Below are 17,551 nucleotides of genomic sequence, written 5' to 3'. Positions count from 1 at the left end.
CCAGGGCAAAGGAGCATCGATTAAGGAAAGGTTGCTTTGGAAACTGTCCTTTGATTTCCTTTCTCTCTGGATGGCAGCCTTTGCATTTGGCTCTCTGCTGTGAGATGACGAAAGATGCCTGTTGGAGGCCAAGAAGCTGGCCTGTTTCAGGGAAGGAAAAATAGGAAAGGTGTTTAAGCAATTTATTGGTATGAATTGGAGTAGAGGAAACATACATGCTTGGGCAAACAGGCTAATAGTTGTTCGGTTCAGTCTGCAGCCAGCTTCCATGCGATGGGCTTCCTCCTGATGTGCAAGGGGGAAAAAAACGGGACTTGACATTTTTAGCAGTGCTTAGTTCTTGAAAATGACAGGCCGGGAAAGGTTGTATTTGAAGGGAAGATGACAGTATTTTAACGTCAGTTAAAGTTAATAGTTCAAGCTAACTTTAAGCCTACAGAGGTCGCAGTTGGGGACAAAATAATGGAATTGTTAGAGCGACACAGTAGAAAAAGATGGAAGCTTCATCAGATGTGAGTGTAAGAAAAGCCGTTCCTACAAAATCTCAGCTAATATTTGGCCAGAGTTCATTCCAAGACTTTAAAAAGTTGGAATAACATTGCAGTATTTCTTAGGAAATACAAAGTGCATTACTGGAACTAATATAATAATTGGTTTTTTTAAAAAAAAACAATTTTATTGGTTTTTAAAAACAAACAGAACAAACAAAACATAAAAACATCCAGCTTTCTTTCATAAATGTACAAGCAGTGTATCGGTTGATTTACCATTTTTTTGTGCATCCATTTCGTAGTCTCAATTACAGTTACATTACATAATAACTCATATTATCAATCAAAGATTAAATATCCCAGTATCACTATTAAACAATCATTTGACTATAATTTTATTCATTCATACTTTGCGAGATAACTATAATTTACTTAGTTCATTTTATAACAATTCATATAATCCTACCAATCTATCCTAAAAACATTTTATAGATATGATATCAAAAAAAAAAAGAAATATATCTTTATATATTCATTATTTTCTGAAATTCTAGATATTCTATTATTGTGTTTTATTATCTAACCGTTGATAGAAAAGGTCCCAGATTTTATAAAATTGTTTATCCTCTTGTTCTCTAACTTCAAATGTCAATCTACTCATTTCAGCACATTCCAATATTTTCTTAATGATTTCTTCCTGCGATGGTATTTTCTCATTTTTCCAATTTTTAGCAAATACAATCCTAGCCGCTGTTAATACATTTACAATCAGGTATTTCAATTCTTTACTATATGTATCAAGTAAAATTCCCAATAAAAAAATAATGGTTACATCATGGATTATAGTCAATCCTCAGCTTGAAGATAAATCTGAAGAGCATCAGAGCAGCAGTGGTGGTGGGCTATATGAAGAGGCAACTATCTCTCAGATGCTTTGTGGCACGACAACTCCCCTATTTGTATTAAGTACTGCTAAGCAGCTTTTGAACATGAATGCGCCATTCTTCGGGAAGAGTGGTGAGTTTGTCTCCTTTTGAATACAGGTTAAGCACTCTTCTAGAAGAGCACTGGACTTGTGTTTAGCTTCCTTTGAAAGAGGTTTAGTGCTAAACCCACATTGAAAAGGAGTTGATAGTTGGTTCCCTTTGATTGCTGCCATGTTAAACACTTCCATAAAGACAGAGTGAGTTTTAACTGCTGGATAGACCTACCAGTCTAGCTATCGGTCAAAACCTGAATCCTCCTGAGCCCCAAATCATATGGTGTACAGGTGGGTTTAATGTTGTGTACAATTCTGCAATATAATTTAGTGGGGAATGCCATGAAAGAAAACAAGGTAGAGAAACAAAGAGTTACAGAATTGTAAATAATGACTTATGAGTTTTAAATTGTTGGATCAACATTTCTCAAGGAGAACAAAAAAGCAGCAAAACAGGTACTTAGTTAATAAATAATTTTTTTAAAAAAAATCTTTGCCTGAAGTATTGGAAAATATAATTCTCAGCTATTGGATAATCTATGGCAAAATGCCATTTCTTCAACTGTCTGTAAATATGAATGAGTGATATCAGGTTCAAGTATGAATTAAATTCCAATTTACTATTTTCTACTTTACTATTAAAGGAATTCGATTTTATACTGAAAGAAGCAGCAATGGCCTTGGCCCTGCTCTTTCCCATTCTCAGCTCTTTCCCATTCTTCTTTTATCCACCATCAAGAACAAATAAAGAATTTCAATTACACAAGTCATGATGACGGAATTAAGGTTTTGCAGAAGATAGTTTTCTTTTACAGCGATTCCTGTTCCTCCCCAGGAGTATTTTAATGTACATTTTTGCTTCCGTTTGTTGGAAATAAGCCCCTTCATATGGCCTTCAATAAGAATGTAAGCTGAACATAGTAGAAATGGAAATAGGAATGGAAAATGTAAGCTCCTAAAAGAAGGGATATAATGGAAGAATAAAACTCCAAACTGGTCCAAAGATAGATAAGCTTTAAATGTAAGCCAAAGAAACTTGTTTTAGATTTGGGAAGAAATGGGGTATAGTGCTAGAGGGAAGATTTAGCTGAGAATACCACAAAATCTGAGCCAATTAGTAAGCAATTCTGATTCCACATTGAAAAATTCATATCATTATTCTTAAAGTAGTTCATTATATTTCTGTCTTTATTATTAAAGTTCAGTTTTGGTGAGAAATTGAGGTGGCATTTAAAGATTTGGCAACTGTATGTGACTCAGAGACTTCAGAATACATACTTGGATGCATAAAGATGCTCCTAAAATTAGATACATTTCTTCTTTTGTAGGGTTTGATAGATTCTTATTCCTACAGTTTTGTGAATTGTTTGTGTTAGGTGAAGCAGTTCTCCGTTTGTGGAATTTATGTGGTATTCCCTTTTTGCATAATTATCTATTAATCTCACTCTATCACATTCTTTCTCCCAAAATTCTCATTCTGTATTATTTCTGATGATAAATGTACAGCCCAATCCTTGCCGTATATTTCGGAAGGTGTACAAGTAGTTTCTAATGGGACTTTCCCCACATAAATATGGAGAGTGGCCTTTATTTTTTGCTCATTTGATTGACCTATAAAGTCATGCAGACTGAAGGGTTCAAGGTTCAATTTTTTTGTTTCAGGATATTTAATTCCATCTCAATGTATTTTCCATACAAGAAATTTAAAATACCAGTTAATCTCTTATTCTACTATTTAACTCAAACACAACTGTGGCTCATGTGGGGGGGAAAGTGTGAATGCCACTATGCATTTCTTTGTGTGTGCTTAAATTCACAGCTGTACTAGGGCTAGACCAACTTATAGAACAGAGACTGAGGGGAGATCCTCTTCAGATAAGAAATCTTACATCCACTTTGTGATCAGCTCTGTTGATAGCAGGTTTTGACAGACTACCAAGGCCACAGGTCTCATTCCTGGCCTCATCCCACATTAAAAGAATGACTAGTGGATATTTTCTTGCAAAATGGCAACATTTAGTGGGAGGAGAAATGAAACCAAAGGAGCCCACTTTCCTTTACTTGTCCTGCATTAAACCTGCAAGGACAGCATCGCCAATAGTAACATTTTCCACAATCTCAAAGACTGGTGGGTCATACACAGCTTTAACATAACTGTGAGGAAGAGTTCTGTGGGGGGAAAAAAACCATCAATAAAAGAGAGTATAGTTTGGATGCTGGTAGAGTGGAATGGTCGGAAAGTGACAGTTGGAAGATAATGGACACTGCAAATGGAGCCGAGCCGGGAGGAGTGCCGGAGGAGTAATACCTCCTTAAAAAACCTTGGTCCAGCTGGCCCGGCTGGTAGCACCTTGTAAGGGCTCCTTTCCAGGGTTACAGGAGAAGATGGGCAACAGTTCTGAAAGCAGAAGAGGGCTTTATGCCCCAACGGCAGATAAAATAGTAGAACCATCTTCTAGGAGAAGGGAAACTCTGATTTCAAATCTCCACTGCCTTGTGGCTATATCTATTATTGAAAAAGGCTTCAGGAGTCAACCTCGAGGCAAAATCTGAAGCCAGAGTCCCGGAAGCAGTTTGTGACTATGTACAATCAGGTTCTGGTAACTCCTGCGACGCAACTGGAACTAATCGTATCAGCTCTGCCGTTCCATTAGACTATTTCAGTGATGTGGAAAGTGGGGAATCTGCTGCTTGGGTAACAGTTTATCCTCCATTTTAAATTACCCAGGCCTTGTGTTCTGGAGAGAACACTCCAGCTTTGCATACAGCATTGAAACAACATGGGAAGTGGCAGTTACTAGTTTCATAACACGATACCATAGTCTTTTGAGACTGAAGGATGCCAATTCAATTCAATTCAATTCAATTTGGATGCAGAAGTATATTCTTAGGAGACATACTTTGAGACATTTGCCTAATACTTTCCTGGATCATGAAGCCCTGCACACACTCACTTATGCCCTGGTCATCTCCCGGTTAGATTACTGCAACTCTCCCTTCACGGGGCTACCCTTGAAGACTATTTGGAAACTACCACTGGTGCAGAATCCATTTGCTTCCGGGTCCAATTCAAGGTGTTGGTCATCACCTTTAAAACTCTTTACGAAATAGGTCCAGGGTATCTGAGGAATTTCCTTATCCCAATGGGACTAACCTACCCCACTTGTTCTGGCAGAAGGGCCTACTTTAGATTCCATCAGCAAAATAATTTTGGCTGGTGGAGTCCAGGATAAGACCCTTTGGCACTGGGGCCCCAGCCCGCTGGAATTTTTTCCCATCAGAAGTGAGATATATCCACATACTTCCAGCCTTCCAAGAGAGCTGAAAAACTTGTCTTTGCCACTTGGTCTGGGTCCAAGTGAGAGTAGCTGATGGGGTAGAGAAGATTCTCACCCCCAGGCTAGCCATCATCTTGGTTCTTAATTTTTAATCTTTTTATTCTCACTTTTTTTAGTACTTTTGAATTTTTTTATTACTATCTTGTAAGCCAACCAGTGTCGCTGTATTGGATGGCAGCATAGACATTTGTTAATTAAATACTTCCAGCTCCCTTGCACCTCCCTCCCACGAAAGTGCATGCTCACATTTATGATACACCTGCTAACTTTATGTCATCACCTCTCCCCCCCAGTGCCTTCCCGCCCCCCAAAATTAATTGCATCCCAACACCACCCAAAAATTGCTCCACTCCTGCCCTCATACGAACTTCCCATCTTGAAAACTCATTTTAGATGTAGGAAGACAGAAGTGGATCACATACTGTTTTGTGGCAGAGCATGAACATCCGAATTGATAACCAGGGAAATGAGTTTATGGGTAGATGATTTCTTAATTGAATGATAAATACCCATAAACAATGAAACAATTGTACTAGAATGAAGTTAAATTAAGTATAGGGAGACTTCCTGGAGCTCTGTCTGTTCTTTTACAGTACAACAATTCTTCCCAGCTAGGGAGTTCAATTATGGGCTGTTCCTCACAGCTGTGTCAATGCACTTTTCTCCAGGCAACAAGCTGGACCCAAATTATGTTGAGATATTTTATGTGCTTTGATGTTGTGGCATATTCTATCCCAGCAATGAGCCAGTGACAGATGTTGCCTTCCAGATTTAAGGCAGGACTCATCAGGGGGAGCACCTGGCAGATTCCCCTGGAATCACTTACCAACAGAAACGATAACTATCGATCATTTTCCTTAAGGAGGAGGGAGTTTTTAACAGATGGTTATTTGCCATAAGCTGGTCCCCAAATAGCTGATCTGCAGGACTGGATCCTTTCTGTCTATTAATGCTGGTGTTGCTTTCCTGCTTTATTGTCAGCACCCAACCCCAGAAGATCAGGTGCAGTGCCCAATTCACAGGTTGGGTTGAGGCTGTCTGGTAAAGCAGGACACAAGAGGCTCTCCTTTATCTGGAAGCGTCCACCATTCCATCAGCCTGAAGAGGGTTACAAGGGAGGGGCAACTTGTTGATTACAGGGGGAAGCCGAGCTAGAAAGAGGAAGCACCTGGAAAGCAGTGCCCACACCAGAGGGGAGAGAAGGCATGCCCACACCAGCCAAAACTGGTCAATAAAGGCTGGAAGACCTCAGTCTCTCACAGTGTCCTCACTAACTGAAATAGACCTTTTGTATGGCAAGACTTGTGTTAGGAGAACAGGGAAAAGAATCTTTTGAAAGATGGTCGGGGGAGTTGAAGGTGACATCATCAAGATATATCCTCTGAAAATGGTTAGTGTTTTGACTAAGGGATGTGAGGAAGAACCCAATATCTCCCAGATTGATGAGATTTGTGGTCTACCCTAATGTACCTGGAGGACACAAGAGTGATGGTTTTATATTGTTTTAACCAATCTTTTCCTTTGGTTTAATGGCCCTGCACAGCAGTTCTGTGAACTGCATAGAGTAGGGATCCCCAACCCCCAGTCCATGGACCAGCACTGGTCCACGGCATGCCAGAAACCGTGCCGCACAAACAAGCAAAGCCCCATCCATGGGGTGCAGGCAGCATGCAAAACCACACCACCTCTGGCCTGCTGAAAAACTTCTCTCCACGGAACCGGTCCCTGGTGCCCAAAAGGGTGGGGGCCACTGGCATAGAGGACCACTTCCATAGGAACTGGGCTGAATTAATATTTAAACAACCACAATCACTTCTATAGCCCATCCTTCTCCTCCACGCACACGAGAAGACCTTGGATCACCTGAACTTTGTCTAACTGTTCTTGCCTTCCCCCTCCCCATCTTCCCCTGACAATTAGATCATCCCTCTTAATTAAAATAAAAAGCCCAATGTTTACTCAGCTGGATATAATTAATATTGGCTGCGACCTGGGTTGCAAGCGCTGGCTTTTCCAGCAGCTGAGGAGTTTGGGAACGGATTTGACTGTATTAGCAGAGGAAGAGACAGCTGTCTCACTTACTGATACATGGATGGGGAGGGAGGCTGGATTAAAAAAGGGGAACCTGGCATTAGATGCAGTGGGCTTACACAGGAGAGGAAACAAAATCATCCACAGAAATACATCTCAATCACTGGTCTAATTATACCATCCATTATTCCTTATTAAAAATATATCTTTAGCTCAAGCTGTAAAAGCATTTGTTTTACCTCTCTCTCCCTGCCTCCTCCTGCCCCAGACTAGTTCAAATAATCAAAATAAAAGTATTAACTGAAATACAAGATACCAGGATGGGTCTGTCAAACTAAAGTGACACCCCACTCTGTTAATGAATTGCCAGCTCAGATAGAAATTCTGATGGAATGTATGAAATAGTTTTTGAATCAGTTTCTCTGGTTATGTTGTTTCATTCATCTTGCTTTGTGATATGGTTTATCTTTAACAAGGTGGCTTCTTACCTAGATTTTGGGCATAATTTTCTGGAAATTATGACTTTGGGCTCTATGGTTGAGTTGTGGTGGGGCCTGTGTATTATCATCCAGCTCTTCCCAAAGATTAAAGTGGAAAGTGACAATTACAGCCAGACCTGTGAGGAAGCTTTTTAGCAACAATACAGTGGCACAAATCAAGTGGTAGGTCTTGGCCTTTAGTAAATCTTCCAGGTCAGGTTTTTCTTACCTTCTGATCTGACAAATGTCAAAGCTGACTTGAATAAAACCAGCACTGATTTGGATTTGGTAATGATGCCATATCAGGCATTTGCAATGATTGCAGGGGGCATGATATGGCCTTTAAGTGGCACCTTGGAAATGTGCTCCAAAAAGTAGAGAGTAGGCACAAGAGCAAATGCAACCCCATTTAATCAATCATATCTTTACAAACAGTCACAATGAATTAATTTTAATAAAACTGAAATCAGATGTAGTTTTTTCCTGACCCCCTCCAATTATTATTTTTTGGGGGGTGGGGTGGGAGGGCAGGAAGTACAGCCTCAGATTTCAAAATCTAAAAATAGGCCACAAAAAGGACTGGGGTGGAGAAGCAAAACTGCAGTTTGAAGGATTATATTTTCTCTTCTCAAATTCTAGAGCCCAGAATTATCTAGTTAAGCCATGGGAGGTTCACAAGGAATAAAAGGAAAGATGTCTTCAGGATCATATAGTGAGCCTGAAGAATTTCTGGATGGTTTTTAAAAAGGGAAGCAATTAGACAAATTCATGAAGGATGAAGTTATCCATGGCTACTAGTCCTGATGGCAATATACTGCATTCAATATCCAGGACTCTCAGAACCATTTTTTAAAAAATTAGAATTTGCTGCTTCCTTCCCTTTACTCTTGACCTGATGTAAAGCTGGAGCCATTATCTTGTCAGAGGGAAATTACTTATTGGAGATATCTATCCCCCCCAAAAAATTTCTCAGTGTGGGTTTTCCCAATCATGATCATTCTGCTAATGTGCAGTAATAGTACATAGGAAATAGAGCCAGATTACAGAAAGAAATTCTTATCAGGATGAGACTGATATCTCTGAATAAAGGGAAACAAGATTTGCCAGCTGTGGATGACACATACATATTTTTTTCTGAAATATTTCTAAAATATGATTGATTCCCTGTGGGTGGCAATTCCTCTCCCTTCTCCACCTTCTTTCTGGCTTCTTTCTGTAACTAAGACGGTTTACTGACATGTTCTCTCCCCCTCTGCTTCATCCTTTGTGGGTTCACCAGACTTAATTCCATGTCCTACTGCAGCCGTTTCCTGCCATAACCTGCTGGGACATCATATCATCCGGATTATGATTTACAGGACAGCAACGAAGAATTCCAGGAGAACATTAATCCCCTGGCCTCTTCTACAGAAAAAAATGTTGATGTTATCCATGCCGATCTTAATGAAGTTGGTAAATTTGATTATCTCCCATTTAAAGTGCAGGGGAAAGCAGCGTGAGATTGATGGATTTATTTATTTATTTTATTTATTTATTTATTTGATTTGCCAATTGTTTACAAGATAATAAGTATAAGTGTATACATAGTTGTGAATACATGAAATGGGTACATATAAGAAAAATAAAAGAAGAATAAGAGAAACAATAGGACAGGGACGGTAGGCACGTTGGTGCGCTTATGCACGCCCCCTACAGACCTCTTAGGAAAGGGGTGAGGTCAATAGTAGACAGTCTAAGGTTAAAGTTTTTGGGGTTTGGGGAAGAAACTACAGAGTCGGGTAGAGTATTCCAGACATTGACCACTCTATTGCTGAAGTCGTATTTCCTGCAATCAAGTTTGGTGCAGTTAACTTTGAGTTTGTATCTATTGTGTGCTCTTGTGTTGTTATGGTTGAAGCTGAAGTATTCATTGACAGGTAGGACATTGCAATGTATGATTTTATATACCATGCTTAAATCAGACCGAAGACGGCGTAATTCAAGGTTTTCTAGTTCTAGAATTTCAAATCTGGTGGCATAAGGTATTCTACAACGAGTAGAGGAGTGGAGAACTCTTCTTGTGAAATATTTCTGGACTTTCTCAATTGTGCTAATATCAGATACGTAATGTGGGTTCCAGACTGATGATCTGTATTCGAGTATTGGTCTAGCAAATGTTTTGAATGCTCTGGTTAGTAGTGTGATATTACCAGAGAAAAAGCTACGTAGGATTAGGTTAACAACTCTTAATGCCTTTTTGGCTATGTAGTTGCAGTGGGCTCTAGCACTTAGATCATTAGAGGTGAGTATTCCAAGGTCCTTTACAGAGCTTGGGTCATCAACAAGATCTTGACTATTCAGCTTGTATTTTATTTTCTGATTTTTTTTGCCAATATGTAAGACAGAGCATTTATTTGTTGAGATTTGAAGTTGCCATTTGTTTGACCATTCTGATACATAGTCAAGATCTTTTTGTAGGGTAGCAGTATTGTCTGTGGTATTGAACAGCTTTACATCATCAGCGAAAAGAACGCAATTGCTCTTGATATGATCACAGAGGTCATTTATGTAGAGTATGAAGAGAGTTGGTCCTAGAACACTGCCTTGGGGACACCACTATTGACAGGTACAGAATTTGATAGGACGCTCCCAATTTTGACCATTTGTTGTCTGTTTGCCAGGAATGCTTCTATCCAGTTATTCAGTTGTCCAGAGATACCATAGGATTTTATTTTTAGGAGTAGTTTGTCGTGTACCACTGAATCAAAGCCTTTACAGAAGTCTATGTAGATTGCGTCTATTGCTTTGCCCTGGTCGAGTTGTGTCGTCCATATGTTTTTGCAGTGTAAGAGTTGCAGATTACAGGATAGTTTTTTTCTGAAACCAAATTGTTTATTGGAGAGTAGGTTGTTTGTCTCTAAGTGGAGGATGATGGATTGGTTAATAATTGATTCCATGACTTTACAGGTGACGCAGCATAAGGAGATTGGTCTGTAATTTTCAACTAGGCTTGGGTCTCCCTTTTTGAAGATGGGGATGACTGTGGCTTGTGACCATAGGTTAGGCAAGGAGCTGGTCCTGAAAGATTTTTCAAAGATTATGCTTAGAGGTTTGGCTATGGCAGTGGATAGCTTTTTAAGAAGTAGGCACATATTCCATCAGGTCCAATAGATAGAGATGGTTTTAGATTGCGTAGTGCTTTTTCAACATTGTCTTCTGTAAAATCGATATGTATTAGATCATTGTTGTTATCTGTGGTACGGCTAGGAAATACTGGGCATGATCCATTGCTGTTTACAAATACTGAGCTGAAGAATGTGTTAAAGATGTTGGCTTTAGTGGTGTCGTCGTTGCAGTCTTTACCATCAGGTCCTATCAAGGGTGGGATAGACCTTGAGTCTTTTAGTTTGTTGTTTACAAAATTGTAAAAGCACGGGTGGAATTGGTGCTTAGAAGGTTTTCCTCTTGTTTAATGTGATAATTGATGCATTCGGTCTTTATCTGGTGGCATAAATTTTTGTATCGGCTTTTGAAATTGGCAACGTGACCAGATTTGTTTTTCCGCCAGAGTGATCTCTTTTTGGATTGAAGTTTCCTTATTGTTATGGGTAATCTGCTTTTTTGTTTTGTTTTGGGAGTTGTTGGTACATATAGTTTGATGACTCTTTTGACTTCAAGTAAAAATATGTTGTAATGGTCTTCAACAGTATTGCATCCAGTGAATAGAGATTGCCAATCAAGGGATGAGAGATCGTTGTCTATAAGATCATAGTTGCCTTTTTTGAAGTTACAATTGGGGATTACATCATTGTGGTGATTTTTGTGTGGGCGTATGTTGAGACAAAAGTCAATCATATTGTGGTCACTGCTGGAAAAGGGTTCTTTAGTTTGTATTCCGTAAATTAAATTCAAACTATTGCAGAAGATGAGATCGAGGCAGTTGTTTAGTCTAGTGTTGTTGGTTACTAGTTGTTCCAGTCCCAGATTTGTAATAGCATTGTAGAAGGTTGTGTGTATGATTTCAGTTGTACATTCATTTAGGGTCCAGTCAATATGAGGTAGATTGAAATCACCAAGAAAGATAAAAGGGTATGGGCAGGATGCAGCCCATGTTAGTAATGTATTTAGCTTGTTTACATGTTCGATGTCATAATCAGGTGCTCGGTAACATAGTAAGAATCGAATTGTGATATTTAAGGATAGTTCACAGATGATGGTCTCAGGAAGAGCAAGCTCCTGGGTAACTTGGATATTTTTTAGATGTAAGGACTTTTTATAGAAGATAGCAACACCACCTCCTCTACGAATTTCACGATCTGATCGGTAAACATGATAGTCCCTTACTGTGGCAATGGAGTCAGGGAGAGATGCATTGAGCCATGTTTCACAGACAAATATAATGTCGAATTTAGCCATATTTAGTAGGAGGAAAAATTCAGGTATTTTATTCACGAGGCTTCTTGCATTGAGTAGTTTGCATTTAAGGCCAGTAGTAGTTGGAATTGAGGTAGTTAGGGGCGTGCATGCCTAGTCTTGGGTGATGGTGGATCGGTTGAGGTAGGGTTGTGGTTGAGGGTTAAAGCTGAGTTGCGGGTTGTGTGGCTTACTTTTGATTTATCCATATACTCACTGGCTCATAGGAACTGTAAATCCAAAAACCAAAGGGTAGAATCTCCATGCCTTATATGTTCTATAAATAATCCTGGCCCCCATCCTTGAGAGAACCTGGACAATTTCCCCACAGCAGTTTCTGTCAAATTTTCTACCACCACTGTATAGGGTTCCCCAACCACTTTTATGCATCTGTTTGCATATTCTTGGATGGTTGCTGTGCAACTTCAGTACACTGCTGAGAATTTGGAAGCATATGGACATAGGTACCCATGGTCTTGTTGGGCCCTCTCATACCTGTCTATCAGTTCATTTGGAAACCCATTGTTCCTTGCAGCTGTAGATACCAGGAGAAGTTGAATATAAGTAGGTAAGCTCTAAAGTAACCATGTATCTTGTCTGCCATTATAGATTCTCCAACTGAAGAGCCTCTGCAAAGTTTCTGAGGAACCCAGGGTATTGAATTGCTCAGTTTAAAAGGCGTGTTGTAAAATAGCCATTTTCACCCTGTTGTCCTTCACATGTATTGGGCGCACCCAGACAACCAATTTTGTATCCAACCGGGAATTAATTTTACTTGGTATTTGGTGTAATGACAAGGCTGTGGGTGTCCCTAGTTTAGATACCTTTGCAACTATGAATAATATTATTTGTACTTTTAAGTAATGCAATTCCTCCACTTAGATAATGGATTTTTCTTTGTTCTCAGCATGATTCCAGAGTGAGAGATTTTGCAGCTAATATGCTTCATTGCACAGGGAGTATCCAACTATATATTTCTATAAATTGTTTTTAAAATGTATTTAAAGGAATGAGCTATGAGGTATTATGCAAATAAATCTTTTGCACATACATGCACAAAAGTCCTAGATTTTTATTCTAAGGCTTCAAATTTTAGTCTAGCATTAGGCCGGAAGAGGATAAATCTCAACTGGTTATTTTGGGTATCATAAATTTATTATTTTATTCTTCTTCTTTTTTTGCCAATGAGAAAGACAGCATTTTAATTATTCTACATCCATTACCAAAATCTCTCGGGCCAAATTCAAATTAATTTCCAGATTTTTCCCAAGTTATTTATTTTAATATGATGCAAATAATTCATTATATAATATAGATAGCGGCAGATTACAGCAGCATGATACAATATAAACTTGAAATTGTTTTTTTTTTGGTAAATTTTATTTGAGTTTTCACAAAGAGAAAAAAAATACAAATAAAACATCTTTTTTGAAAGTAGCGTAATCCCGGGTTACATTTCTTCGTACAGACACAAATTCAGGTTCATGCTCATTTTTATATTCTATTCCATATCTCATTACTATTTTACATTTTCTGCATAGCTTCTCCCCTCTTTTAATTTTCTCAATTTTATTTTAATTATCTCATCTCAATTCAAATCATTGTATTTATATTTTTTGTCTGTCCTGTTTCAATTATCTATTATCTTTTCTCATTAAACAAAATTTCTCCTGTAGTTACTGATTGGAGTATGACGCCTTTATATCTTTTCCCTAAAGTTATAACATTCAATATAATACATAACTTCCATTCGGATTTTGCTTGGTACATTCTTAAAATACACACTGTATTCTTTAAAAAAGAAAAAATTATAAATGTATATAGTTAAAACAGCATTCCATTCCAACTCAATTCTATCATTAATATTAATATTCATTAAAGTCTTAACATCTTTAACATTACTTTTCAATTAAATATCATACTTTTATGGGAATAATTATAAGCTTTCTATAGTTAATCCCCCCCTTCACTTATATTTTATAAAACATTAACTAAATAAATGTTCCCGTTCCTTCCTAATTCAATTTTCTCATTTATTTTATTTCACTTATTTTATTCACAAACATTTCACTAAATTACACTAACTATTTTATCCCTCATTTTAATCATACATTGTTTCCAATTTTATTTCTATTACTAATATAACAATACAATCTTATGTACCTTTACAGAATCCCTTTTTCAGTTAGATTTTCACCCATTATCTCTAAATAGGTCCTGTTTCTCTATATCTTGCTCCAGTCCTTTGTAACTTCTTTTCCTTTCCTTCTTCCCTCTCTTCTTCTCTCTCCCCTTTTTACCCCCTTGTCTCTCTACCTCTATTTCTCTCTTCTGTATTCCCCTTTTCTGTTGCTTTCCAGTATTATACTTATTTTTCGAATTATTTTTCTTTTCTTTGGTTGTTTTTTTAAGTCTTAAATTCTCCATTCTTTTTCTCCCCTTTCTTTTTTCTGCCCCACATAAAATTACTTGTTCATTAAAGATGGCTTCTTCTTTGTCCCAGTCTTCTTGTTTTGCAGTCGTTTCTTGTTGTTTCTCATAGTTCCAAATCTCCATTTCTAAGAATTGAAAAACAAAGCCAAAAGAACCTTTCCCTTCTTGTGCATCTTCTTTATACTTTTTAAGTTCCATTTTCAATTCATCCAAAAGTGGTGCCATTGTATAAATTTTTAAACAACCACCCGATTGATTTTAGTCATTCAAATATAATAACCAAGAATCCAAAGATCACTAAATAATCCAAATACAGGCAAGCTGTTTCTTTTTGCTCTTTTTTTCAATTTCTCTTCCTGGGGTTACTATTTAGTTACAAAGTTTCAGTTAAAATGTATCTTTTAGAAGTCTTGTTGAAGTTTTACTGTAGATTCTTTTTAATTCCAGGCAGTCTCCTCCCTCTTCCAGATCCTGCCCTTATTCTTTTTCTCTCCCTTCCTGCTTATGAAAAAGAAAAATTTTTAATGTCCAGAAATCTTTATTATCCCTTTGGCATTTTGTTTTATTTTCAGCTTAATTGCCTATTAATGTCAAAGCGGATTTTTCCGATTTCTTATTTAAGTCTCTTAGTTGTCAGTATAGGGAAGGAGAGAGAAGAAAAAAAAAGCCAAACCTTTCCCTTTTCACTTTCCTTCGCTGCTTCCGACTCTTCTTTGGGAGCGATGTTATTTTTTGTAAGTTTAAATTCCAGGGTACCTTAGTTGTTGCTTTTACAATTTAACCCGGTCAGCCAAAACTTTCACTTCTTATCTTCCTCCTGCACATTCTTTTCCGGTCAAGTTCTTCTTTGTGGTGGCCATTTCTGACCACCGCTGCAACCGCCTTCGGGAAAGGGAGTAGTGGTCAGCTGGGGAGGAGAGATGTGGCTCTCCTCAACCCTGCTGGCAGTCTCCCCCCTCTTCACCACCTCTACGGGGTGGCTTAGCCCCGAAACCAGCCGGCTCGGGGCGCTCCAGCGGTGAGCCCAGACAGAAACCGCGCATGATCGCAGATTTCTGTCTGTCGCCGAAGCAACTTCAAACCGGAAGTCCAACTTGAAATTGTTAATGCTATAGCAATTTAGATAACTTAAACCTTCCAGAATTAAAAGTAAAGCATTGATTCCAAACCTTTGCTGTGGGTTATTCTCCCTTTAAAATTCTTATTTATTCTGTGGGCATGGCTTGGTGGACGTGGCAGGGGATACTGTAAAATCTCCAGTCAGAGGTGGTATTTGCCAGTTCTCCAAACTACTCAAAATTTCCGCTACTGGTTCTCCAGAACTGATCAGAACCTGCTGAAAGCCACCTCTGCTACTCTTGCCTTATTGGCTCTTTCTGTACATGCCTAGGAAATACAATCAGAATAAAACTGGATTTTTGCTTGAATAGGTCAGCTCAGCATGCTCTGAAACAAAGCATGGGACTCTAAGCCTCCGATTGCTTTCACTTAGCGGGTTAGATGAAGCTCAGAGGCATCCTGTATATAAAGATAACGCTAAAGGCTGTGTTTGCTTTACAGCAGGTCAGCTGAGTTCATTTTGGTGCCCATAGCTATCATGTTGCCTATCTCTAATACAGATGATTTTACATAACCTTACTCAAACATGTTCTGAAATATTAGTCCCATTCCCTCCACTCATAACAGCTAATCAACATTTATTAATTTTACCCTAATTAATAATTATTCAATTACACTTGAAATACATGAGATTTCTATATCCGTTCATCTTACTTTCCTAATATCTGCTGTTGCTTGAGTTTTGAAGTACAGTACTCTGATTGTGCCCTTAAAATGCAACTTCCTGGGTCTGAATTCCTACATATCTTAAGTTCTGCCCTTACACATAGCAACTGTCTAGCTCAGGGGTGGGCAAACTACGGCCCGCGGGCCACATCCGGCCCGTTGGTCTGTCCAATGCGGCCCGCCCCTGAAAAAAAATCGCTGTCATTGGTCTGTCCAATACGGCCCGCCCCTGAAAAAAAATTGCTGCCATTGGTCTGTCCAATCCGGCCCGCCCCTGAAAAAAAATCGCTGCCATTGGTCTGTCCAATACGGCCCGCCCCTGAAAAAAAATCACTGGGCGTGGCGTAATTGCCCTGTGCCGCGTGGCCCCCAAAGCTGCAAAACAGTGCGGAGCGATCTAGGGGTAGGAAAGAAAAGAAATTTGCAAAGGCCTCAGCTGGGAGTTCGAAATCACCTTCGAGTGCGACCTCTCCGAAGGTGAGTCCCTGCCGATCCCCCTTTTTTTCCCGGGGCTTCCAGGTTTAAGCTTTGCAAAGGCAAAGCTTGCAGGCTGGAGCGTCTTCCCGCCGAGGAGCGGGAAGGGTTCCACCCAGCGGACGGGGCGGGCTGCTTGGAGCCACCTAAAGCTAGGCCGCTGCTGATGGAGCTTTGCCCTGTCTTGGTGCCCCGTTTCCTGGTTCGGCGGTCCTGCTCGGGCGGCACTTTAAAAGCCTGCTCCCAGCACCCGAGCAACTTCCCAGCAACTTTCGGCTTCGTTTTAACTCACGGGCGCTCGCGCCTGGCCCCGAGCCACGCGGCGGAGGGGAAGCCCGGCGGGCGGGCGGGCAGGCGGGCTGCTTGGAGGAGGTGACCGGCGGCACTCCGGGCTTCCCCTCCGCCGTGCGGCTCGGGGCCAGGCGCGAGCGCCCGCGGTTAAAGCGAGCCGAAGTTGCTGGGAAGTTGCTCGGTTTTCCAGGCTTCCAGGGCTTTGCAAAGGCAAAGTTTGCAGGCTGGAGCGTCTTCCCGCCGAGGAGCGGGAAGGGTTCCGCCCGATGGGTGGGGTGGGCTGCTTGGAGCAGGCTGCTGTGCGGCTCGGGCGGCGCGGCGCCCAGCGAGTTAAAGGAAGCCGAAAGTTGCTGGGAAGTTGCTCGGGTGCTGGGAGCAAGCTTTTAAAGTGCCGCCCGAGCAAAGTTTAAGCAGCCCGCCCGCCCGCCGGGCGGAACCCTTCCCACTCCTCGGTGGGAAGACACTCCAGCCTGCAAACTTTGCCTTTGCAAAGTTTAAGCCTGGAAGCCCCGGAAATCCGAGCAACTTCCCAGCAACTTTCGGCTTCGTTTTAACTCGCGGGCGCTCACGCCTCGCCCCGAGCCGCACAGCAGCCTGCTCCAAGCAGCCCACCCCACCCATCGGGCGGAACCCTTCCCGCTCCTCGGCGGGAAGACGCTCCAGCCTGCAAACTTTGCCTTTGCAAAGCCCTGGAAAACCGAGCAACTTCCCAGCAACTTTCGGCTTCGTTTTAACTCGCGGGCGCTCGCGCCTGGCGGAGGGGAAGCCCGGAGCCTCCTCCAAGCAGCCTGCCCGCCCGCCCGCCGGGCTTCCCTTCCGCCATGCGGCTCGGGGCCAGGCACGAGCGCCCGCGAGTTA

This window comes from Notechis scutatus, chromosome 2, assembly GCF_049901735.1.
Source record: "Notechis scutatus isolate UNSWTSFEM ecotype Mainland chromosome 2, rNotScu1.2, whole genome shotgun sequence".
In the NCBI taxonomy this organism is placed as follows: domain Eukaryota; kingdom Metazoa; phylum Chordata; class Lepidosauria; order Squamata; family Elapidae; genus Notechis; species Notechis scutatus.
The sequence above is the reverse complement of the archived record's forward strand: the minus strand, read 5'-3'. Positions refer to the sequence as shown.